Source organism: Triturus cristatus, chromosome 2_1 (assembly GCF_964204655.1).
Source record: "Triturus cristatus chromosome 2_1, aTriCri1.1, whole genome shotgun sequence".
Lineage (NCBI taxonomy): Eukaryota > Metazoa > Chordata > Amphibia > Caudata > Salamandridae > Triturus > Triturus cristatus.
This window is the reverse complement of record NC_140581.1, coordinates 451,273,330-451,300,286: the sequence shown is the minus strand read 5'-3', so window position 1 is coordinate 451,300,286 and position 26,957 is coordinate 451,273,330.

Genomic DNA, 26,957 nt, shown 5'->3' with positions numbered 1-26,957 from the left:
GCGGCCCCCCTCCCAACATTGGCAAAGCCCCGGGGAGCTGGTGGTCCCCGGGACTCGGGGGTCCGTTACAGACCCCTGCATTTAAATACTTAGTGTCCCGGGGAAGTGGCAGTCCCTGGGGCATGTGGGTGGTTGAGCCCCCCACACAGGTTCGTTTTAACAAACAAATACTAGCCCCGGGGGGTGGCGGTCCCCTGGGCTGTGGGGGGGCCATGTGCCCCCGCAAATATTTTTTTAAAACTCTGGGGTGGGGGTTCCTGTTCCTGGGCTTGGGTGGGCTTTGGAGGACACCACACATTAAAAATCACAAGCCCTGGGGGGTGGCGGTCCCCAGGGCTGCGGGGGGGCCATGTGCCCCCCGCAAATATTTAAGGAAAGCCCCGGGGGGTTGCGGGGCCCTCCCTGAAATTGCAATATGGCATGCCCCCAGGACTTGGCCCACCCAGGGGCTAAATAATAATGAAGCGCGGGAGCCCACGCTCCTTTTTTTTATTTTCGGCCGAAATTCACGCTGAGTGTGCGAATCTCGCCGAGTTTAAAAAAAAAAATGCTTTTGTTGGCCCTGGGGGTCCTTGTGGGACCCCCTGAGCAGGCCTAGGGGGTCAGTGTGTTTCTACCCTGCCCCCTTTTCTTGTTTTTTGCATTTGTTTTTCTCTTTACTTGTGACTCGGTGCTACGGAGTCACAAGATGGCTGCCAACACTTCCTGGTTTTGAGTGTTGACAGCCAATTAGAATAAAGCTCGTGGTCGGGAGGGTCCGTGGATCCATCGCGCCTCTAGATATCGAAACTTTAATTTTTTGATTTTCTCAGCAACTACTGAACGGATTTACACCATTTAAAAAAAGGTCTCTTTCTGAACCAAGGACTACCTTTTTGCCAAATTTGGTGTAATTCCATTCAGCACTTCAAGCTCTAGCCGTGTCTAAAGTTTCCTATGGAAATTGACATGGAGAAAACACGTTTTGGGACCCCCCTTTTTTCTCTGCCCCTGCTCGCTGAATCACACCGAAACTTTCAAGATAGGAGCTGACCGGAGCGCCCCACGAGTTTTTAAAATTTCGCAAAGATTCGTCATCTGGCGCCAAAGTTATTGGGAAAACAAAAAACGCTTTTCCTAACTATAACTATCTACTGGCGACCGCCAGTAGATAATATATATACATACATATATATATATATATTCACTTCAAAAACCATAGGTTTCACACACGTTGTAGTTGAGAATTAGCTTTTAAAAAACCTTGCAAATTCACTGAAAAAAACCATAGGTTTCACACATGTTATAGTTAGCTGGACATTTCACTCGTAAAAAACCATTGAAATTCCCCCGTTATAGTTAGTTCAGCGAACTATAAATCGCGCGACCGCAATCCACTGCTGATGACGTCACATATTACATCACTGTATTCACTAAGATGCTGTTAATAAGTCAGTTATACAATTAATTTTACCAAAAACAACATCCATTTAGACACTTACTCATGTATTCTTCCATTAACCTTTAGATATACATATATAAAAAATATTTATTTTTCAGAAAGACACATATTCACTGGATGATGTCATGAGTGATGTCATCAGTGATGTCATTTGAGATATCATCAGTGATGTCATGAGTGATGTCACTGACCATGTCATGAGTGATGTAATATGTGACGTCATCAGCAGTTTAATTGCGGTCGCGTGAGTTATAGTTAGCTGAACTAACTATAATGGGGGAATTTCAATGGTTTTTTACGAGTGAAATGTCCAGCTAACTATAACATGTGTGAAACCTATGGTTTTTTCAGTGAATTTGCAAGGTTTTTTAAATGCTAATTCCTAACTATAACGTGTGTGAAACCTATGGTTTTATAAGTGAATTTGCAAGGTTTTTTAAATGTTAATTTCTAACTATAACGTGTGTGAAACCTATGGTTTTTTTAGTGAATTTGTAAGGTTTTTTAAATGATAATTTATGTATGTATTATTATATTTTTTATATATTTATTTTACAATAAACTACCTATGTATATATATATAGATTGACTGTATCCTGTAATATGGAATGGCTCAGCTCTTTTTTTTTTTATTTGGATAAAGTTGAACAGCATAGTTACTATCTTCTATAAACGTATACAGTTTAAAAAATAAATGTTTTTTTAAGGGTTTTTCACCGTGCGCGCATCGGCACCCCGCGATTTTTTGAAAAAAAATAAAATGTTTTTTTCACCCTTCGGGGTCCTTCAGGGACCCCCTGACAAAGGCTAGGGGGTCAGGAACTCTCTACCCTGCCCCCTTTTCACGTTCTCCACCTTTCTTTTTCACTGTCACACACAAAATGGCATCCGACACTTCCTGATTTCGACCGATTCGAATGTTGACTGACATCAAACCACCAATCAGAATTACGCTCGCGGACATTTGGTGCGCGCCCTGTGCGAGCACCGTGCGCGCATATAGATATTTATGTACTTTTAACTGCAATTTTCTCAGGAACTACTGAGCAGATTGACACCATATATGCAAAAGGCACATGCCTGACCTGAGGACTACCTCTTTGCCAAATTTCAAGTAATTCTGTTCAGCCGTTCGGGCTGTACCTTCGACTAAAGGTCCTATGGGAAAATGCATGGAGAAAACGCGTTTTGGGAACCCCCTTTTTTCTCAGCCCCCGCTTGACGAATCACCGCGAGACTTTCAGGGTTGGAGCTGAGCGGAGCGCCCCATTCGTTTTGCAAATTTCACGAAGAAAAGTCAACCGGCGCCAAAGTTATTCAAAATAGAATTTTCAGATTCCTATGGGAACTCGGTCCTAACTATAACTATCTACTGGCGACCGCCAGTAGAATATGAATATATATATATATATATATATATATATATATATATATATATATATATATATATCATAAAAGTTTCCCACTTATGAAGAACCTCACACAGGTAGGTGAATTTTCTCGTTTATTTCAGGAAGCTGCAGAAAGTTGGAGGAGATTCTTCACCAAAGTAAGCTGCCTGACGCGTTTCATGCGCAACCGCATTTCTTCAGAGGCAGACGATGAATACACTGCGTGTAGCCGAGGCATCCCAATTATTACAACCACCTGCCTCAGTGGGCGTTGGCTCTCGCTGAGCCTCCTGGTCTAGGTAGTGCCATTAATTAAACTCGAGTGAGTGGCTTTACACGCAGTGAAAATGTCAAATTAAAACAACCACAGTGGGTCTGGAAAGAGTCTCAAAACAGCAATCTGCACTGTAATCCTTCCAAAACGACCTTCCTGTCCAAATTGTGCTGCTGGCGTTTGCTGCTGCCGTTTTCTTCATAAGTGGGAAACTTTTATGATGGAATATAGACGGCTGGTCCCGGTCGTTTGAGGAACCCTGCCACGAGAGAAATGGACCAGTGCAGCAGCAAACGCCAGCAGCACAATTTGGACAGGAAGGTCGTTTTGGAAGGATTACAGTGCAGATTGCTGTTTTGAGACTCTTTCCAGACCCACTGTGGTTGTTTTAATTTGACATTTTCACTGCGTGTAAAGCCACTCACTCGAGTTTAATTAATGGCACTACCTAGACCAGGAGGCTCAGCGAGAGCCAACGCCCACTGAGGCAGGTGGTTGTAATAATTGGAATGCCTCGGCTACACGCAGTGTATTCATCGTCTGCCTCTGAAGAAATGCGGTTGCGCATGAAACGCGTCAGGCAGCTTACTTTGGTGAAGAATCTCCTCCAACTTTCTGCAGCTTCCTGAAATAAACGAGAAAATTCACCTACCTGTGTGAGGTTCTTCATAAGTGGGAAACTTTTATGATGGAATATATATATATATATATATATATATATATATATATATATATATATATATATATATATATATATATATATATATATATATATATATATATATATATATATATATATATATATTCACTGAAAAAACCATAGGTTTCAGGGGTGTTATAGTTAGCTGGACTTTTCACTTGTACAAAACCATTGAAATTCCCCCGTTATAGTTAGTTCAGCTAACTATAACTCGCGCGCCCGCAATGCACTGCTGATGACGTCACATATTACATCACTCATGACATGGTCAGTGACATCACTCATGACATCACTGATGACATCTCAAATGACATCACTGATGACATCACTGATGACATCATCCAGTGAATGTGTGTTTTTCTGAAAATTAAATATGTTTTATATATGTATATCTCAAGGTCGATGGAAGAATAAATGGGTATATAAGTGTCTAAATGGATGATTTGTTTTTGAAAAATTGATTGTGTAACTGACTGATTAAGTGTATCATAGTGAATACATGGCTTAGTGAGTAATGTTTAAATATGTAAATATCTGTATCAGTCTCTCACTTTGTGTATAAGTGGCTGCATGGGTTGGTGAGTAGCTACATGGGTGTCTATATAGGTTATTAGTTGGTTTTTTGAGTATCAGTCTGAGTGTCTGCATGGTTCGGTGGGGGGTATTACGTAGTGCATAGGTGCATGAATGAGTGACTCACTGTTTGTATGTGTTGAACACAGCATGTGTGCAGGACTGTATGGGTGGATGAGTGTGTGTATGGGTGTGTTAGTGAGTGAATGACTGTCTCAATAGTGTCTTTATGAGTAACTACATATGTTTTAAACTAGTATATGTGACTATTGGTGTATATATGTGAGTATATGTGAGAGTGAGAGATTGAAAGAGTTCCTGTATGAATAAGTATGTGTTTCTATAAGTGATTGTTTAAAAGACTAAGTATGTGTAAGTTTCCGTAGAAGTAAGTGTGGTGGTGTGTGTATAACTGTATATGCAAGTAAATGTATGTTTGATTCTTTATTAGCATGAGTGACTATGTGTGTGAGTAACTCTATGGATGAGTGGCATTGTGTAACAGGATGTATAGGTGCATGAGTACATATGATGAGTGAGTACATGTATGAGTGACTGTATAGGACTGTTGGTGAATGAGTGTATGTGTATGTGGATCTTAGAATTACTGAAGAGGTTGTTGTAACTGGTATTGGTATGTCCATTGTTTTGAAAATTTTAGTCTCTATTTTTGAATGTGTGTATCAAAGGTTATATTAGGGTGAGAGGAGGTCTGCCACTCTATCACAAGGATGATGTCATCAGTGATGTCATCAGTGATGTCATTTGAGATGTCATCAGTGATGTCATGAGTGATGTCACTGACCATGTCATGAGTGATGTAATATGTGACGTCATCAGCAGTGCATTGCGGGCGCGCGAGTTATAGTTAGCTGAACTAACTATAACGGGGGAATTTCAATGGTTTTGTACAAGTGAAAAGTCCAGCTAACTATAACACCCCTGAAACCTATGGTTTTTTCAGTGAATTTCTGAGGTTTTTTAAATGCTAATTCCTAACTATAACGTGCCTGAAACCTATGGTTTTTTCTGTGAATTTCAAAGGTTTTTTAAATGCTAATTTCTAACTATGCCTACAGAGATAGGACATGTGAAGAAAGAAGAAAAAATGCACAGAAAGAAACAAAAGAAGTGCAGAAAGGACCAACAGAAGTCCTCAAATACGAAGATAAGTGCAGGAAGAAGGATAACGTGCAGAAAGAACAAAAAGAAGAGCAGAAAGAAGCCTTGTTGCAAAATCATCCTGTACCCTCAACTTTTTCAGACGGATACTGGTGGTAACTGAGTCTGACTAGCCAGTCCTAGAGCCAGTGCTATGTTAAAAGACACTTAGAATACAGTGAAAACACCTACATACACTAGGGAACATTATGCGTTGGGGTCCCCCTGTGATTAGCATGACCTCCTCTGTAAGCCCCTAGTACATAATAGGGCATGGGGATTAAAACTACCTCTTAAAACAGGCCACAGGGCGTTTTTGCACACGTTAACTCAGGCCCCGTCCCCTCCCTTCACCACTGTGTAAACACGCCCTGTGTCCATTTTTAGTTGGGAGATTAAGTTCATTTGAATCCTGAGGGTCCCTAGGGTCCAACTAGCCCACTAGGTACCTCCAGTATATGCCACAGAGCTGTGTTGCAGAGAGGTGTAAAAAGTGGCACGGCCTGGACCACCTCCTTGCAATGCAGCTCAGTGGCGCTTACTGGAAGCACTTGGTGGGCTAGTTAGCCCCCAGGGGCCCTCAGTATTGAAGGGAAATTATATCCCCAATTTAAAACGTGCCATAGTGCGTGTTTGCACACGTCACCTCAGGCCCCGTCCCCTCCCTTCACCACTGTGTAAACGCGCCCTGTGGCTGTTCTAAGTTGAGAGATTAAGTCCCCTTGAATCCTAAGGGTCCCTAGGGTCAAACTAGACCACTAGGTACCTCCAGTAAGCGCCACAGAGCTGCGTTGCAGAGAGGTGTAAAAAGGGGCTTGGCCTCAGAACACCTGTCTGCAGCGCAGCTCCCTGGTGCATACTGGAGATGCCTGTTGGGGGCGCGTTTGCAGAGTGCTGCACGGAGGGGGCATGGCCTCCGGCACGATGCCAGTCTTTTATTTATTTTAATTTTTTAAGAAGGGGGGCTGTGTGGTTCCCCTTCTTATTCTAATTTATTGGCCCTGATGACCCCATCCCCCAGGGCCTGTCTCCTAATTATATTTTTTTGACCCCAATCCCTAGGGCCGGCCACTGTTTTTTATTATTTTAAAAAAATATTTATTTATAGACACACCTAGGACATGCTGGACAAACCGTACGTACCTATCACCATGACGATTTGCGGGATATTCATTAAAAGGCAACTATGCATGCAATGAATCCACGTGGAATGTATTTACACTACTAGTGAAGCTCTGACATGTCTGATGCCCTACCGTGCCTAATCCCGGTAGACACCCTTGTCGTTTATTTATACAAACATGGGTAGCTATTGACGGGCACATTTAATACACATGCACACCAAGCCATTCAAAGGGGATTCGACAAAAATTCGACCAAAACTATGCAAGAAACCCCCCTCACGGTTAATAAAACACACATCCACTGCCGGATGTGTAATACTTTTTATTTTACTCTCTGGAAAGGGGACGAACATCACTTGAGAGTCACAGCGCGCTCCTGACAGAGCCCAATGCTGTGTTACACCCACCATTGCCTGCCGAGTGCCACACACCTCTGTGTTGTATTCCACTAGCTAGTGCATATGCTATGACACTCTCTAGCCCATGTGCACTGTAACACCACCCCGTGAATATGTCATGCCACACTTGTCTTCGCACGGGTTATATTGCCCCATCTAACGTGCCTTCCTCGATGCCTATGTTATAACGCACAGTGCTATGCCATACATATTACAATCTGCGATCCATATCTGTGTCACAGTGCATATGCAACGTTACACTCCCCAGCACATATTTTATATTACAACTTTAGAGACTAGTTAGGTTACACAACACTGCCCTGTGCATATTACACTCCAAGGCGCATATCGCATAGCACGCGCTAGTGCCTGTGCTATCTCGCGCTCTCCAATGAATCTGTCATTGCGCACAATGTATTGCATATTATATTTCACGCCCGGTTCATCTTATATCACACTTTTTGGTGCATAGTTTATACCATACACTATATCTAGTTTTCATTTTCAATCGTGCTCTCAGGACTATGTTCTATATAACACTGTGTTCACCTACCCTTTTCACGGGCATTACATTTTGCGATAGGGGGTGGAGGGTCAGGGGGTGTTTCTGCCAAGTGAGCCCGGAGTCACAGTCACAAACGTCCTCTTCTTCCTGAATAAAAGTGAGATTATGCTGCATACTTGTTCATATTTTAAGTAGTTCGCACAGACTCAATGTTTTAAAAACAATAAAGTTCCTAATACCCGCCTTCTCTGAACAGTTAGCTTGCTGCCCCATCCCCCTCCTCCCTATCCTCTGTTGTGTGAATCCATGGAATAGCCTCCTCCCTCCTGCCATGCATGGTCTGATGTGCTGCCACTGCCCTCAATTTAGTATGATGTACCAGTCCACTCCTCCTGCCCTCCATTGCCCAATTCTATGCCCCATCATTGACCTCCTGCTTAAACTCTGTGCTTAGCTTGCTGCCCCTATTCTCCTTCCCCCTGCCCTCCGATGTCTTTGTGCATGCCCCTGCTCCATCCTTTTTGCCCACCATGTCCCATGGACCTGCCACTCCTATCTACTCTGAGTGTTCTGTTGAGCTGCCACTCCCCTCCCACCTGCCTAGCATTGTCAGATGACTGTAACCTGTCCCTGCCACCTCCACCCTGCCTGTCCACATGCCATGCCCCTATCCTCTTCCTCCTGTCCTACATGGTCCATTGTACTGCCACACCCTTCTGCCCTCCCTGGTCTGTTGTGCTGCAACTGCTCCTCCTGCCTGCCCCGTGTGGTCTGTTGTGAGGTCCCTTCCCCTGAACTTTCTTGTCTGTGCACAGGTCCTGACCCTCCCTTCTATCCTCCATCGTCCTTTGTGCATGCCCCTGCACCCTCCTTCTTGCCCATCATAGCCATTGGTCTTCTGTGCTGCCATGGCCCCTCCCACCTTCCCTGTGTGGTCAGTTAGCTGCCCCTGACCCCCTCCCACCTTCCCTCCATGGTCTGTGTGTATGCCATCACAGTCTCACTGTTGCTCTTCATGGTGTGTCTTGCTTCTAGTGCCCATCCTGCCTGACCTCCATGGCTATCTTGCTGCTCCTGCCCTGCCCCCTTGCCCCCAGCCCTCTGTTTACATGTGAAGACCCCTACTCCCTCCCTCCTGGCTTGTCTGTTCCATTGTAATGCCCCTGATCCGTCCCTACTGCCCTTTATGGTCTGTAATGCTGCAGCTTTCTCTCCTGTCTGTCCATTATGGTCAGCTAGCTACCATTGCCTCTTGCCCCTCTGTTCTCTGTTGTCCATGTGCATGGTCCTGTCCCCTCCCTCTTGCTTTCTATGGATTGTTGTGCTGCACTCCCGTCCTGCATGCCCTGTGTGGTGTATTGTGCTGCTGCAAACCCTGATGCCTGCCCTGCAGGGTCAGTTTGGTGCACCTCTCCATGTCCCTCTTGTCCTCTGTTATCCAAGTCCATGTCCCTATCCCATTTCCTTCCATGATCCAATGTACCATACTTGCGAACATTTTGAACTTGGTAAGAGGGAGATTTTGAAAAAAAACTGGGGTATTGATTTTCCCCTTTGAGTTACATTGAAAAAGAGGATATTGTAGACAGGAGACAGATCAAATAAAGCCCATTTGAGCTTAAAAACATTGGACGTTTCCTGGCTGAATCGGGTCTGTTGGCATGTATGGTTGTACTACCATTGCCTCTTCCTTCTGCCCACAATGGTCTATTACATTGCCACAGCCTTGAAGGAGGGTAGATTTTGTATCACAGGGGGCCCCTGGCCCGTTCTGTCCACACCTGAAGTATGAGACCCTTGTCCTTGCCCTGCCAGCCGCATTTGTAGGCCGTATTAAATTGACCAGCGGGTCCTGTGTTGCTATATAATTATCCTGAGACATCCTTACCACTCAGCCAGCATAAAACCCCTGTGTAGGCCCTTCTGTTCAATATGTAGGCCTCTTTGTTAAATTGACCATAGCTCTGCAATTTTAGTGTATAGCAGTCTGAAGGCAGGTCTGCGAGGCCTTCTGCTCCAAACTAGTAGCCCCCACCCTACCCGAGTGCTCCGTGCTCGGTATCAAAGTTCAACATCCCACTGAAGCTGTCGACATACAGTAGGCTGCATCCTGGACTGGTACTTGCTTCCTGGGCAGGTTTCCCGCTTTTAAGGAAGTGGCAACCGCAGAGCGTCAAGTTAGGAGAACTGAGGAGATTTTGTACATGAATATATTGAATTCCCGTACAATACCCATTATTTTCTGCTTGCTCTATGGAACTTACGATAAGCGATTGGCCTGAGAGACTGACCTTTTCACCCAGTCCATTGTCAGCATTAAGTGGGTAAATGACGAAATGTCTGGTAAAATCTGCATACGAAGCTTTTGGGTAGCATACGTAGGTAGATGTAGCGTGCAAAGGAGCCCACAAAATGATATAAAAAGGGAGCACCCACAGATATCGACGGACTACCTCGCCGTCTGTATGTAGGTTAACAGGCTGTGCAGGTTTTCCCCAAGAGCTGGGAGCTCTTGTCTTCCTTTGCTTAAAATGTCTTGCTCTGCTTTGCTTGAAGTATCTTATTCTATTTTACCTATATGAAATGTCATGTTATGTTTAACCATTGTTCTCTTTACTTTTGCATTTAAAAGATTTTGTATTGTAATTGCAGGAATGCTTGCTCTAAGAGTAAACGTGAGTGTTCCTAGGTAACATTTTCCTTGGTGTAACTTGTTTCTCATGATGCATTTATAGATGTGTTTTCTCTCTCTCTCTATCAGTACATTAATTGAGATACAGAGAATATCATGACAGCTGTATGATTATCTGGATTCTGTATTTTGTACTTTATGTCTCTATTCTGCGGTTTCTTTGAAGTTGTATCTTCTCATTAAACTGCCATTGTATTCTGCCACCAATTCCATGTCTCATATGTCTGTTTTCTTCATTTTTGGAGCAAGCGTTCCTAGGCACCCCGGCTCAAATTAAGGTGCCCCTTTTGTCCCTGACTCACTCTCCTGCTCAGTTCTGTGGTGGCTCCCGGGGCTCTGGGGACCGCCTCTAGCTTCCTTGACCCGTAATAGATCTTCCCTCCAACAGCCTCTCTTGCAAGTCCTGTATTGTTGGTTTGTTGCCCCTGCCCCCTTTTTCCACTGCCCTCCATAGTCTGTTGTGCTTCCACGGCCCTTCCTGCCTGCTCAGTGTGGTTAAATTGTTGCCTTTGCACTCTCCTACCTGCCTTCAATTTTCAGAGTCCGTGCCCCTGGCCTTTGCCTCTCAACAGTATCCCAATGAACAACTAGATTGCTAACATTCTATATTTATTACAAAAGTGTGGAACGCCTGACATCATCTTGATGTAATCAAAACTGTAATACCTAGAGCATTTCCTTTAGAAATTACATATATGAGAGGGTCTTATTGGCATCAAAATTATGGTTAGTGCTCTAAAAGACTAAAATAAGGACATTTTGTCTGAGTTTTCAAATAGCGACAAAGCACTTTTAAATTATTTGTTATCTTTATGTTTTTTTATCCAGTTGACCACTTGATTAAATGTTGCACTTAGGGGAGAGGATGTGGTGTTACTTCCAGAACTGCAGACTTTGCAACTGGGGAACCAGGTTGAAGTTTCTGCTTCAGCTCGACATTCTGTGATTCTGGTCAAATCACTTAGTCTCCCCATGTCTACAACCAAAATGAATATGTGCTTGTGTGATGTAACCAATGCTCATGTAAAGCACTCCAATACCTGACAAGTCTGCACTATATAACACTGCAAAAACACTAAATAATAAGTGTTTTGCACACTTCTGTCATTGGGCTATATTTGGGCTACATCTGGGTGATTTTGGGCTACATTTGGGCTCTTTTAGCTCCGGTGGCCATCTTGGGAGATTTATTTGTTATGAAGTTTCCTAATTTCCTCATGTACTGCAGTCTCCTCAGTAGGAAATGCTTTCAGTTTTTTACGTTGATTCCATCATGAAGGTATTCAGATATGTCACACATTTGCCATAAATTCTGAATGTTAGCACTCTAGTTGCTCATTAGATCACTGTAGTAAAACTACTGTTCACCATGGAAGTCTGCTCCTGGTATTAAAAGTGCATGTTTCAGTCTGCATGTCAGAATTTTTTAATGAAATAGAAGAGGATTTGAGAAGTCACTCAAAATGTGCCCTCATTTTCTTTCTTCAGCATTAATGATAATTTCTATGGCAAAATGAACCCCCTCATTGTGTTCCTTTTTAAATTAAATGTTTTAAGTGTTACCAGTTTATTCCAATCAAGATGGCTTCAGGTGTGCCATACTTTTGTCATAATGAAGACAGTAAGCGCTCTAGTTGTTTTTAAGAACATTCTGGGACATTCTGTCATTGGGCTATACTTGGGCTACATCTGGGTGATATTTGGGCTACATTTGGGCTCTTTTGTCTCTGGTGGCCATCTTGGGAGACTTATTTGTTATGAAGTTTCCTAATTTCCTCATTTACTGCAGTCTCCTCAGTAGGAAATACTTTCAGTTTTTTACTTTGATTCCATCAAGAAGGCATTCAGATGTGTCACACATTTGCCATAAATTCAGAATGTTAGCACTCTTTTTGCTCATTAGATCACTGTAGTAAAGCTACTGCTCACCAGGGAAAACTGCTGCTGGTATTGAAAGTTCATGTTTCAGTCTGCATGTCAGAATGTTTTAATGAAATAGAAGAGGATTTGAGAAGTCACTCAAAATGTGCCCTAATTTTTCTTTCTGCAGCACTAATCATACTTTTTATGGAAAAATGAACCCCCTCATTTTGTTCCTTTTGAAATTAAATGTTTTAAGAGTTACCACTTTATTCCAAGCAAGATGGCTTCAGGTGTGCCATACGTTTATCATAGGTAGGACTGTTAGCGCTCTAGTAGTTCTTTGGAACACTCTGGGAAGCTGCAGTAGAAGACAAAGGAATCAACTGACAGTCTCTGCCCTTGTTGGATGTACATGTTTTACTGAGAATGTCAGACTTCATTCTCACATGACTGAGAAAGATAATGTGAATTTACAGAAAATAAGCTCTCAGTTTAGCTTATAGATCACCTTCCAAACCTCTGTGGTAAAAGCATGAGAAAATATTTTTCTCTCAATCATGATATCCCAGCAGAAGGCTTTTTCACATGGTGAAATCACCTTAGAACATACCACAATTCCTAAAATGAGTATGGTACCATCAACAAATGATTTATGATGTAACTAAAGTCTTAAAACCTTCTATTAACTGCAATGCTTTTTAATGAGGTGCTATCATGTATATTGGTCCCAAGATGGCTGCCAACACTTCTTGGATGAAGTGCTGACAGCCAATCAGATCTCAGGATGAGATGTGTGGTTAGGCTCCGCCCACATATATATATGCTTTTAAATGCTATTTTCTCAGGAAATACTGAACAGATTTACACCAGGCACTTCCTTGACCTGAGGACTACCTCTCTGCCAAATTTCAAGTAAATCTGTTCAGCCGTTCGGGCTGTAGCCCTGTCTAAAGGTCCTATGGAAAAATGCATGGGAAAAACGCGTTTTGGGACCCCCCCTTTTATCTCAGCCCCCGCTTGACGAATCCCCCCGAGACCTTCAGGGTAGGAGCGGAGTGTAGCGCCCCACCTATTTTGAAAAATTCGCGAGGATTCGTTGACCGGCGCCAAAGTTATTCAAAATAGAATGTTGCGGATTTCCTATGGAAAAGGGGTCCTAACTATAACTACCTACTGGCGACCGCCAGTAGGTAATATCTATATATAGATATATAGATATATAGATTACCTACTGGCGGTCGCCAGTAGGTAGTTATAGTTAGGACCACGTTTCCATAGGAAAACCTCAACATTCTATTTTGAATAACTTTGGCGCCGGTCGACGAATCCTCGCGAATTTCTCAAAATAGGTGGGGCGCTACGCTCCGCTCCTACCCTGAAAGTCTCGGGGGGATTCGTCAAGCGGGGGCTGAGATAAAAGGGGGGTCCCAAAACGCGTTTTTCCCATGCATTTTTCCATAGGACCTTTAGAACGAGCTACAGCCCGAACGGCTGAACAGAATTACTAGAAATTTGGCAGAGAGGTAGTCCCTAGGTCAAGGAAGTGCCTTTTGTAGGTTTGGTGTAAATCTGTTCAGTAGATTCTGAGAAAATAGCCTTTAAATCAATATATATATCTGAGCCCGCTTACGGTACGCTTACCGTACGCTTACGGTAAGCGTACGGTGGCGTGCGCGAGCGCGATTCTGATTGGCTCTTAGATCTTAGTAAACATTCGAATCGGCAGAAACCAGGAAGCGGCGTCCGCCATTTTGTCTACCGCACTGAGTGTTATGTATCAAACATGATGGCCAAAAACATGTTATGGGGATGTTTTGACAACTCCCTCTCACATAGTCATGTTGAGGGAGTCCCCAAACATCCCCCAAGAGCAAAAACGGCATTATTTTTTTTTCGGCAATTTCGCGGGGTACGCTTACCGTACGCTTACCGTAAGCGTACGGTAAAAAAATAAAAATAAAAAAAACACTATCCACACTTTCTCCACCCCTTGTGCAAATGGTGGCCGAAGGCCTCCATTTGTGCATGGCTTATCAGAGCACAGAAATTTCCCCAAAAATTTCAACAGATTACCTATCACAAGGAAGCGCATAATATGTCCTCCATGTGCGCACGGTGCGCGAAGCGCATCGTGCGTACATGGCCCATCTAGCGTAACGTGGGCACAGCACTAACTGCGTAAAGTGGGTGCGCGGTGCGCGAAGCGCACCGCGTGCTCACTGTGCGCGCACGGTGCGCGAAGCGCACCGTGCGCGCACGGAACGAACTGCGTTAAGTGGGCGCGCACGCCACGAATGGCGTAAAGTCACTTAGCATTTAAAAAACCGTACAAATTCACTGAAAAAACCATAGGTTTCACACACGTTATAGTTAGGAATTAGCATTTAAAAAACCTTGCAAATTCACTGAAAAAACCATAGGTTTCACACATGTTATAGTTAGCGGAAATTTTACTGATAAAAAACCAATGAAATTGCCCCGTTATAGTTAGTGCTGGCAACTATAACTCACGCGACCGCAATCTTCTGCTGATGACATATGTGTCTTTATGAAAAAAAAATATTTGTAATATATGTATAGCTAAAAATGTATGGAAGAAGACATGGGCAAATAAGTGTCTAAATACAGTATTAGCATCAGCAGAGGATTGCGGTCGCGTGAGTTATAGTTGCCAGCACTAACTATAACGGGGCAATTTCATTGGTTTTTTATCAGTAAAATTTCCGCTAACTATAACATGTGTGAAACCTATGGTTTTTTCAGTGAATATATATATAGATATATAGATATATATATAGATATATAGATATATATATGTATAAAATCTCGTCCCACACTTCTCGTACCAGAAAGGACGAAGCAAACCCAAAATTCAGTGCTTTTGAAATTTATTCCGTGACCAGCTCCGCCGCCATTATGCGTTTCAGCCCTCTAGGAGCCTTGATCACATGATACGTCACATGGCTCAAATCTCGCAATTTAAAGTGACAATGCTCAGGAAAAAACAACAACCACCTCCTATTATTCATTATAGAAATGGAAGAAAGTAGAGTAGTTCACAAGTTAACTTTTTCTCCATTGTGAAATATACAAAGAATGAATGTGCAAAATGACGCATAATAATGATATAAATACCATAAATATATCCCTGATATGACTTATAAATAAATACAATATAAAAGCCAAACTATTAAAGGAATCAGCATCAAAATACGAGTTTAAAAGGGCAGCTTGCAACCACTGTGATACATATAAATCAATTCAATATGTAGACAGTTAATAAAATGTGCAAAAAACCAAAGAAAACCATTAGGATAAGATACAAATTTCAAATGTTGACATATTGAATAAAATGACAACATCAGTTCTCTCCATATTAAATATCATGCTGCACAACTGGATAATATACCCCGTTACTACTCCGTCAAAAAGGAAAATAATAAAGCCCAAATGGGCTAATATCATAACAAACCAAGTCATGATTCCAAGAGTTGGTGTATACCTGATGTCAAATAAAATTGCCTACCAACCTAATGTGCAAAAAATGTGCTGGATAAATATATATCCAATAATAAAAATGATTAGAAAAATAGCAGCTTGCATAAACAGATACATCTGGATCAAACCTCGAGAAACTAACACTTTACAGATGGGTAAAAAAGCCCTCACTGGAATTCAATCCATTTGGAATTTTGGTATCCATTTCTAATATGTATTTAGTTTCTAATTTCCTCAACAAAGCGTCTCGATTGCCGCCTCTTCTTGGCGGAAGAACCGAGTCAATCACAAAGTATCACAACTCACTAGATCTTCTTGCATGAAATTCATCAAAGTGGCGAGCTACTGGATATGCTGGATCACCATTGTCAATGGCCCGTATGTGCTGGAGTATCGTCTTATGCGCCTGAAGCCTCGTGCTACCCACGTAGCGCAGCCCACAAGGACACTGCAGCACATAAATTGCAAACTCTGTTCTACAGGTGAGTTTTTTGTCAATTTTAATGGCCCGGCTTCTAAATGGAGTTGCATATTCTGTTTTGGGAACTCCATGTTTGCATGCTTTGCAGCTCGCACACTTAATGAAGCCTTTGCTGGTTGTAAGCCACATCGTATTTTGAACTACCTCAGGGCTACTCTTAACAAGGAAATCGAGCGGGCCTTTCTAAAGGTTAAGTTGGGCGACCGGGAAAGGGTACTGCCCAAGACTGGATCATTTCTGACCAACGCCCAGTTCTTATTGAATATTCTTCTTATAGTCTGATGTTGGTTACTATAAGTTAGAATTAATCTAAATGGCTGTAATGTCCCTGACATGTTTTCATGGTCATTAGATGGTTTAATGGCCAATGCCCGTGTTCTGCTCCACACATTGGCTTTGGACATGGCTTGATCCAGCGCTCTAGCGGTGTATCCTCGCCTCAGAAATCTGGCCCGGCATTCAAAGTGAGCTCTGAAGCAATCAGAGTCAGTGGTGCAAATTCTTCTAATCCGCAACATCTCACCAAAGGGGATGCTGTGGATCAAGTGTGCTGGATGATGACTTGCTGCATGTAACAGTGAATTACCAGCAGTCGCCTTCCTGTGTAATTTCGTTTGCAATTGATTATTTTTTATGAGAATTTGGACATCCAAAAAACAGATAGCATCACGACTGATCTGACCTGTAAACTTCAAGTTTAAATTATTCTCATTGATATTGTCAATAAATTGAAGAGCCCCAATCTCCGAGCCCTTCCAAATAATGAGCAGGTCATCAATGTATCTATACTCACGTATTATATGGTTGGAAAAGATTTCTTCAAATGTTGGCTTGAGGACCTGTTCCTCCCAAAGTCCCATATGCAAACAGGCGTAACTTGGGGAGAAACAAGCCCCCGTAGCCATGCCCCTGATCTGCTGATAGACTTGTTTTTGGAATAAGAAGAAATTGTTTTCTAGACACATGGATATGATCGACAATAACATTTTGTTGTGCTCAAAGAAACAAATGGATTGTTAACTCAAGCAATATTCAACTGCCTTAAGTCCGTCTCTATGGTGAATGCTCGTATATAGAGACGAGACATCAAGAGAGATGAGTAAATAGTCATTGTGCCAGACAACATCATTCAATTTGCGTAAAAGGTCCCCTGTATCAAGAATAAAAGATGATAATGTTCTTACAAACTCTTGAAGGAAGAAGTCTACATATTTGCTGGCATTCTCCATGATGCTGTTACGAGCTGATATTATTGGCCTACCCGGTGGAATTAGGGCGTCCTTATGGATTTTTGGTATAAAGTAAATTACTGGCATGACTGATGGTCATTCTTAAGGAAATGGAATTCATCAGATGTTAACAAACCCTTACTTTTCCATGCCAGTAAACTAGAATATATATTCCAAGATGATTTAACAGATACCATATCGCTCCATCTGTAACAGTCAATGACACTCAATTGAGTCATGGCCTCTGTCATGTACATTTTGCGTGACCATAATACGATATTTCCACCCTTGTCAGATTGTCTGACAATGACGTCGTTATTGTCCTGCAATTTTCTCATCAGTTGGTGATACAAATTATCATGGGCAGTATAGTTTCTCTTGATTTCCCCTTGTTTTTTATGTAAAGTTTACAGTTCTTGAGACACTTTGTCATGGAACACATCAATATTGTCCCTCAACATAATGGGGCAAAACGTCGATTTAGGTTTAAAATCTGTCAATACACCAATATCTTGCCTTCCTAACTCTTGGCTGAGTGTTGCCGCCGAATTATCACCCTCCTGTTGTAGGGCATGTAGATCACGCATAATGCCAATATCGCCTACTGTTAATGCTGGAGGACTATTAGTTATGTTGGTTATGGCCTCCGCTTGCTTTCTTTTAGTGGGCCCTTGCATTAAATGAAATTTGCGCAACTTCAACTTGCGTACAAATTTATACATGTCGATACAGCTTTCTGCATAATCAAAGTCACTTTTAGAGCTAAACGAAAGCACAAGGGACAATATGGATGTTTCACTCTCAGTCAAGGAAACATCAGTGAGATTGATGACAGTCTGGTCATTGCATCTCTGAGTTGTAATGCCTATTTTCGAATCCATTGTTTCTTTGCTTTCCTGCTGTACTGTTTTTTGCTTGCGTTGTTTGTAGCGTTGTCGTCTTTCCCATCTTTTACTGTTATGTTTGAGTTGCTTTTGGCACCTTGGACACGTGGACGCAGTGTTTGTCTTCTGTCCTGGCGCAGGCAATCGACTTCCTGCACCAGGGAAAACTTGTGAAACCCCGACCTCTGAGCCCTTGTTAATTCATTATCAGACTCACTATCAATAGCTGAACTTAAATTTGAAATTGATGTTGTAAGTGTAGGTTCATTAGATGATCCGCTTGGGACTGCGGCGGGAGGAATCACTTTTTTGTGTGCTTTTACAGTGTCATATTTTCTAGAAAAGGTGAACACTTGCCCATGTTCATAATCAAGTTTGTCCCGCTGAAACTTGAATGCCTTTCTTTTCTTTATTATTTCCTCTTCTCGAAATAGACGTGCGGTCATCTCTTCTCTATATTTGGTAACTTGAGCTGTCAACTCAAACTTATTGATTTCAACATTAAGAGCATCAATCTCTTTCTGGAGTGCTTCACGATCACTCTCCGCATATTTTACCAGGAGCATTACCAACCTTCGTGAAGACTCCAAGTTACACTCCGCCCACTCTGAGAGCATCATGGGGTCAGGGTTTTCATAGCTTGGGGCAAGCATAATGCGTAGCCCCCTTGGTATGCGTCCAACTTCTAAATATCGGCTGAGAGACTTATGCTCCCACCATTTTGCCTGTTCCGATTTCATTAACTTTTCCAGTTTTTTAAAATACTCTCGTATATCGGAATTTGAATCTGGTGCAGTCTGAATCGTTGAATTAAATGCGAGTTCTCCACTAGGTGAATTGTCAAACATGTCGCAAGCTGCTGCTTCTCTGCTACGTAACGTATCAGCGGACATGGTGCTATCAAATCGGGGCCAATGTCAATAGTAATCACAGACGTGTGGTTGACTGCCAATGCCTGGATCACTGCACACTCCTCCACCGTACACTGCGTGAGCTCCTACCTCCGCTCTGCGTCAGGGGCTGATCTCTTCCGACACCGGCTCCTTCCCGCATTGCTGTAGGTGCTTGTTCCGCTGTTCGGGGGTAACCACGGCTTCTCCTTCCTGGAGACTTTTTGAATTCCGACTCAAAAACCGGAATGACTGCTTCCTGCCGTACGACCCAAAATTAGAGGAGGGGTTACGCTGATGCCGAGGAAGCAAACTCAGTAAATTATATCCGAAATCTCATCCCACACTTCTCATACCAGAAAGGACGATGCAAACCCAAAATTCAGTGCTTTTGAAATTTATTCTGTGCCCAGCACCGCTGCCATTACGCGTTTCAGCCCTCTAGGAGCCTTGATCACATGATACGTCACATGGCTCAAATCTCGCAATTTAAAGTGACAATGCTCAGGAAAAAACAACAACCACCTCCTATTATTCATCATAGAAATGGAAGAAAGCAGAGTAGTTCACAAGTTAACTTTTTCTCCATTGTGAAAAATACAAAGCATGAATGTGCAAAATGACGCATAATGGCCCAGGACACTTACTCCAATGAATTATGCAACAACATTGTGGACTTTTTTGTGAAAAAGGTGGACACAATTCACGCCACATTTGATGACAATCTGCCAACGAAACACACGATTGTTAGAAACGACCCCGCCTCCAAACCTCTCCTGACATGTTTTAAAGTCCCAGAGAGGCAGGATCTGCTCACTATTACAAATAGCATCCGGTCGGGCTCCCCACTTGATGTGATCTCTCCTAAGTACTGTAAAGATGCCCAAGAAGGCATGATTGAGCAGATCGAACATCTTATCACCCTATCTTTTCAGGAGTGTTATGTGCCAGATGCGTGGAAACTGGCCCAAGTTATTCCTCTGAAGAAAAAAGCTTCACTGCACATTTCCCAGTTACAAAATCTTCGCCCTATCTCCCTTCTCCCTTTCTGTGCCAAAGTGGTAGAGAAGGTAGCTAACATACAAATCATGAAATTTGTTGAAGAGCATTCTCTTCTCCACTCAACACAGTCTGGATTCAGAGCTGGCCACTCCACGGAATCAGCGGTACTCTTCTCTACTGAATGTCTGAGACAACTAGTTGATGAGGGGCAGACGGCAGCATTAGTTCTATTAGATCTCAGTGCTGCCTTTGATACTGTACTGCACTCAACACTGCTGTCTCGCCTCTCAGATATGGGAGTGACGGGATCCGCACTGGAATGGATTAAGTACTTTCTAGTAAATAGGAGTTTCCAGGTGCACTGCCCCCCTTACAAATCCTCCCTCAGAAAGCTCAGACATGGAGTCCCTCAAGGCTCCAGCCTGAGCCCTACGTTGTTCAACCTTTATATGGAGCCCCTTGCCCATATTGTGGAAGCTTTTGGAGTGGATATCGTCACATATGCTGACGACACTCAATTAATAATCAAACTCACCAACAATAAGTCTGATGCTGCGACTAATTTTTCGAACTGCATGCTCTCCGTGGCTAGATGGATGAACAATAACTGTTTGCGCCTCAATGGTGATAAAACAGAACTCTTAGTGGTTGGTAAATCCCCCTCCGCTTGGTCGCAGGACTGGTGGCCCACGGAACTAGGGACCACTCCTCAGCCAGTGGAGTCTGTCAAAAACCTAGGGATCATGCTGGACACTAAGTTTTCCTTTCAGCATCAGATCAACAAAATCACGGGCAAATGCTTTGGAATACTTAAAACTCTCCGCAATATCCTCGATCTACTTCCCATTAGTGCCAGAAAAACTCTCATTCATGCCCTGGTCACGCCCCACTTGGACTATGGCAATGCACTCCTTCTGGGCCTTAGCAAACATGGCATTCACCGACTTCAGTGTGTCCAAAATGCGGCTGCACCAGGGGGAGGAGCCAAGATGGCGACCGGGACGGCAGCGTAGATTCCCGGCTCCGTGAACCTCCGCATCCCGCACGGATATCCTGCATGAGATCCTCATTCTGCGCTACGAGATCGTGTTCGTAAACGAAAGTGGCAACCGATCGTGTGACTCCGAGGTCTCTGACTGCCGTACAACCGGAGAAATCAGCGGTTGAACTTTGCGGCCCGTGCGGTCCCGAAGCCGGGACCTCGAGTGGACGCCTTGGCCGGGAGGCAGTTGAACAACAGCGGCCTGTGGTGACTGGGTGGAGTCGGTCCACCGGAGTGGAGCTCCCCTCGGCCTGCATTTCGCTGCGGCCGCTCCCCCCTGCTGAACGTTGCGGACTGAGGACATGCCCGGGTGTGCAATTCTTGGATTCCGTGGCGTTTGCCCCTGCCTTTGACGGTGAGCTGCCCGGACGCCGTCCCTCGCTCGCCCTGATCCTTGCGGGCTGCTCCCGGCTTTTCGCGGGAGCTGGTCCGTGGCAGAGACGACTGTTGCCCGTGACCGCGCAACGGCTGAATCTGTGCCTGCCCCAGGATCCCTGTCTTCAGCGACGTGGACCTTGAGGAGTTGTTCCCGGGGTCCTGGCCCCACTACGAGTCGGGCCTTCCCAGCGGCCATTTTGTCGCGATGCAGCCTACCATCCTGTCCGCTGGGACGCAACGAGACTGGGGGTGTGTGACTTTCGGGAGTGTGGCGGAGCGATCGGAGGGAGCTGCTCTGGGATACGGCAACCTCCTGGAGGCCCTTGGTGCCCTTCATTCCTCCTTGGCTCATGGCGCCGGGGTCCTGGAGGGGAAGCTAGATGGTGTGGTAACAGCGTTGGGACAGTGGCGGCATGCTGGTCCACAGGTACACAGTGGCTTTCCACACTGCACACAAGAGGAAGATGTTGCGGCCCCCCCCGCGATTAGTGTACAGCCGGACACTCCGGACAATATGCTGCCGTGTGGTCGGCTAACTGTGGACTTGATTTGTTCCGGAGTTATCGGACCTGAGCGGAAGATGGTGGCCTTGTCCCGTGCGCGGTCTCCGGCGGCCCAGGGACAATTCCAGCAACGTGTGTCTCATTTGGCTGATTCAACCTGTCTGGACCTTGTGTGCAGTGCAGATCCTGGGGCGGCACTGGAAAAGACGCCCCTCCATGAAGTGGTCTGTGCGGATGCTCAGAGACTTCCACCCCACCTGTGTGCGGCGCTTCCCGACTGTTTTTGGACACTCCTGTACCTTGGGACATCGGACATGGTGCTGGGTCGAGGGACAGGCATGGGCAGAATCGCAAAAAGCGGTCAAGGCTGAGGCTGATTCTTCGGGGGTGGTTACCTAGTAGACAGGCGGACTCATGGTTGCGCGCTCTCGTAGTTATTTGCATAGTTGGTGTATAATGCTCCCCATTCTCTCCCCCCCCCCTTTTTTGATATGGTCGACTTGGTGCTGCTAATCGTTTGCTGGGGGGAGACTTCACCGTGCGGGAGGGAGAAGCCGGGGGTATGTTTTTAAGGCCCTCCTCCAGTTTATTATATTCTTTCCGCCCCCCCGTCTGGGGGGGCTCTTTCTCACTCTCTTTTTTCCCTGTCTCTTCTATATTTCGGGTCTAGTTCCAGGGCGACAGGCACACTGCTGGGGGGTGGGGCCATACTCATTCGCAGAGGTGCAGGGTGGGGGGATGGGGGAGGGGACTCTTTAGTCTTTATCTCTTTTTCCATGGCCTCCGTTTTCTTCACTATTTCTTTTTTGCTTTCTTTTTCTGGGATCAGTGCGATACACCACCCTGATTGTGAATCGTCTGCTCTTTATGTGTGCCACAGTTTCCGGGGGGTTCGCTGGGCTTTAGGTACGGGGACCTGTAGGCGCAACTATCTTTGATATTTCTCCTCATCCGTACTTTCCCGCGCCTGCGCCATTGATTTAATGTAGTGCTGCTTATTGTTTACGTCTCTTATCCTTGCCCCTTCTCGCTGTTGGGAAATTGTTTGGCACTTGATCCTATTGTTTTGTCTTATCATAAAATGAAAAACCCTTTCTCTCCTGGTGTCCTACCTGCGCGGCTCATTGGCCGGACTATATTGGATTGAAGACTTTGCTCTCCGAGGTGCCGCCTGTGTTGACATTTGCTATTATTATCCTGGTTACTTAGCGGCCGGCCCCGGGGGGTTGTAGGCCCATACGTGTAAATGATTGAAACATCAATAAAGGTTTTTCAAAAAAAAAAAAAAAAATGCGGCTGCACGTATGGTGCTTAACCTCCCACGCAGAGCATCAGGAAAAAAGGCACTTTATGAACTCCATTGGCTTCCCATCGAGGAGCGAATTAGGTTCAAGGCTCTTTGTTTTGCTCACCGCATTGCCCAGGGTAAAGGCCCGGGCTACTTGCGCAACCTTCTCACTCCCCATCGCCCCATCCGTAATCTTAGATCTGCTGGAGCTATGCTGTTCCTACCTCCCCGCGTCCACAAGTCCAAGATTGGAGGTGCTTCCTTTAGGTTCCTAGCCAGTAAACATTGGAACAGGCTCCCTCTTGATCTTCGGATGGAGCCTTCTGAAGCTAGATTCCGCTTAAAACTGAAAACTCAGCTATTTCCACGCACATACTAGCCTCCTGGCATGCCTGGTTTTGGTCTTTTTGGGGAGAGACGGCACTTGTCAGCGCGGGGACACACTATGCTAGTGTAACCAGGCGCTTTAGAAATGGTTTATTATTATTATTATTTATAATAATGATATAAATACCATAAATATATCCCTGATTTGACTTATAAATAAATACAATATAAAAGCCAAACTATTAAAGGTCTCGGCATCAAAATACCAGTTTAAAAGGGCAGCTTGCAACCATTGTGAAACATATAAATAAATTCAATATGTAGACAGTTAATAAAAGGCGCAAAAAAACAAAGAAAACCATTAGGATAAGATACAAATTTCAAATGTTGACATATTAAATAAAATGACAACATCAGTTGTCTTCATATTAAATATCATGCTGTGGAGAATATACCCTGTTACTACTCCGTCAAAAAGGAAAATATAATTCAAGGAGTAAAACCAAAGGTTACAGGGACATTATAGTTAGGAACTAGCATTAAAAAAAGTTAGAAATTCACTGAAAAAACAAAGGTTACAGGGACGTTATAGTTAGAATCAGATTTTACACACACAAAATCATGAAAATGCAGCAATTATAGCTACCGGAGCTAACTATAGCTTATGCCCCCTCAGTGCACTGCTTATGGCCTTACATATTACATCACTCATGACATGGTCAGTGACATCATTGGTCACATCTCAAATGACATCACTGATGACATCATCCAGTGAGTGTAAGTGTTTTGTAAACATTTCTGAGACGTAAGGATATATACTAAGCTACTGCTTAACTTAAATTACAAACATTTCTCTACTACTAATGAGTGATACTATTTCTAAGATATGTCATCTCATCTATAATCCTGTTTTTAAAATGGGTATATTATTTATTAGTAATAGCCTTTACACTTACACATGTTCTCTGCTAACGTATATGTATGGTAGTGCTTTACAACAGTTTAAGCTATTTTTTGACACTTTACTCTACAGGAATGGCTGAGTATAGATCTATGTTATGTCATACTGACCAGTTTCCTTAGACCTTTGTCCTTTGTGATGAATGATTTAGTAGTAGATTGCAATAAATTAATCTGTTCGCTGAAACATTTTGCTAGGGTAATGGCTCAGTGTAGTAGACATTTACAACAGACTCACCTCTGTACTCACACCTTTTCCATACAGGATGAAGAATAATTTTACAAGTGGTTTATGACACAGTGGTCTGTATGCTAAGACCTCTCTAGTGGTTGTATTTTGTAGCGGTATGTGTAAATTTGACATGTGTATTAAAACCTATTTCCAGGTGCATGCATAGTGTTGTTATAGTTTGCAATAGACACACCTATATGGTTAGACGTTTTACTTTGTTCATCAGTGTTTAGAGTAGGCGATTGAGTAGTTACAGTTAGGATTGTGGCTCCGTAGGAAATGCCTTTTCTGTGTTGCTAATAACTTTGAACCATTTGCTGAATCGCCACAAAGCTTTCCCAAAACAATGCTACATTCATTTTTCCAAAGGAACTTTAGACACAGCTACAGCCCAAACCGCTGAACAGATTTACACAACAAATTTGGCAGAATGCTAGATTTTGGTCCAGAAAGAGTGCTTTTTGTTATTTGGTGTAAATCAGTTCTATAGTTTTTGAGCAATTCATAAATGTTGTATACATCACGCCACCAACAGATCTGATTAGCTTGCGCCATATCAACCATGAAGTGGCGGTAGTCATCTTTGCACTCGGAACTGAGTCTGAAGTCCTAAACAAATGCCATAAAAAGCATAGGAGGGCGGGGTAGAGATATCCTGACCTCCTAGGCCTGGTGGTGGGATGCCAGAGAGACTCCTGCAGGCAGGGAAACAGAACAGATGTTGTTCCTGCCTAAAGGAAGCATGTAAAAAACAGCTGCTCTCTCAGGGCGGGACCAATGCCGGCTCTTGCACCATGCAGGGAACGGGCTGGAGCCCCAGGCCCTGGGCCTTACCCTGCAGCCCCCTAATTGTTGCGCAGAGGATGCCTGGGTCGGCTTTGGGGTACCACCTCTATAATTAAGGCCATCCCAGGAGATGGGGACCGCTCGGGGTGGAGGCCACACAGGCCCCCTCTCCTTTTATTATGGATTTTAAACATACAAAACCACTGACACTCACCAGTTATTGTTAGCTCTGGTAAGTATAACTCAAACCCTAAGGTAAATGTAACTCGCCATGCACTTCTAATTCCCCCCACATATTACATCACTCATGACATCTTCTTTGGCATTATTGATAATAACACTGCAACATTTGCAATGAAGACAACTGTGCATATATATCTTCAAGGTAAATCTTTGAGGTATGTAGATGTGGTATTGAGAACAGCAAATCTATACTGATATATACTCACCTTTTTAATAAATGTTATTTATTGGGAATGTCTCACATTTGAAGGTACATATTGTGCAACGAACAGATAGCTCTCTCAGGAGATTACATCATCCCTATGTGGGTTTAAGAACAATATCCACATGCAGTTGTGTGTTCCACAATCAAATTGCAACATAACCACAGATATATGGCATTGCAGTATTCAAATCTTCCACAATCTACAATAGATGATCATTTGTAAAATGTAGAACATAACCCAAAGGTAGAACGTAAACCCAAGCAATAACCATATGCAAATAGTATAAACGGTAGGGTCTGAGTAACTCTCCAATCTTTCAGTCGCTACGCATGGGTTTAGGGAACTAGGCCAGGGATCTTCCCACATAGTGAGGATGGCAGAACTCACACAATCCCTCAGGGGTAACATCTCTGGCAGGAACTGGTGCAGAGGGTGGTCTATGGTCTCCCACATTGAGTTCACTGCTGCTGACCAGCAGATCATGGTATCCACAGGTACTGCACGTGGCCTAGCGATTTGTCGGGTCACCCCCCCCACTGCCAAGTCTGAAGTGATTGGGGAGGACGCAACCCATTCTCGAAAGCATCCAGCACCTCCATCCACATAGGTGGAGTAGGGTATCTCCTCACCCCCCTGGCCTCCTCCCTCTGTAGCACCTACTCCTCCGCTCTAGCCCATTCCTTAACTGATGATTCCAGTCTAGACATCAGTGGGCCTACCACTGACTTCCATGTCATTGCAATCTGTCTGTTAGCCAATATTAGTGCTAGATCAATAAAGCGGTTGCCTACTTTCTTAGGCTTTGGCTTGGGGAATGACCCCAGTAAGCACATCTCCATAGTGCAGTTCAGACTACAGTGGAGTGTTTTGCCTAGCCTCGGTACTA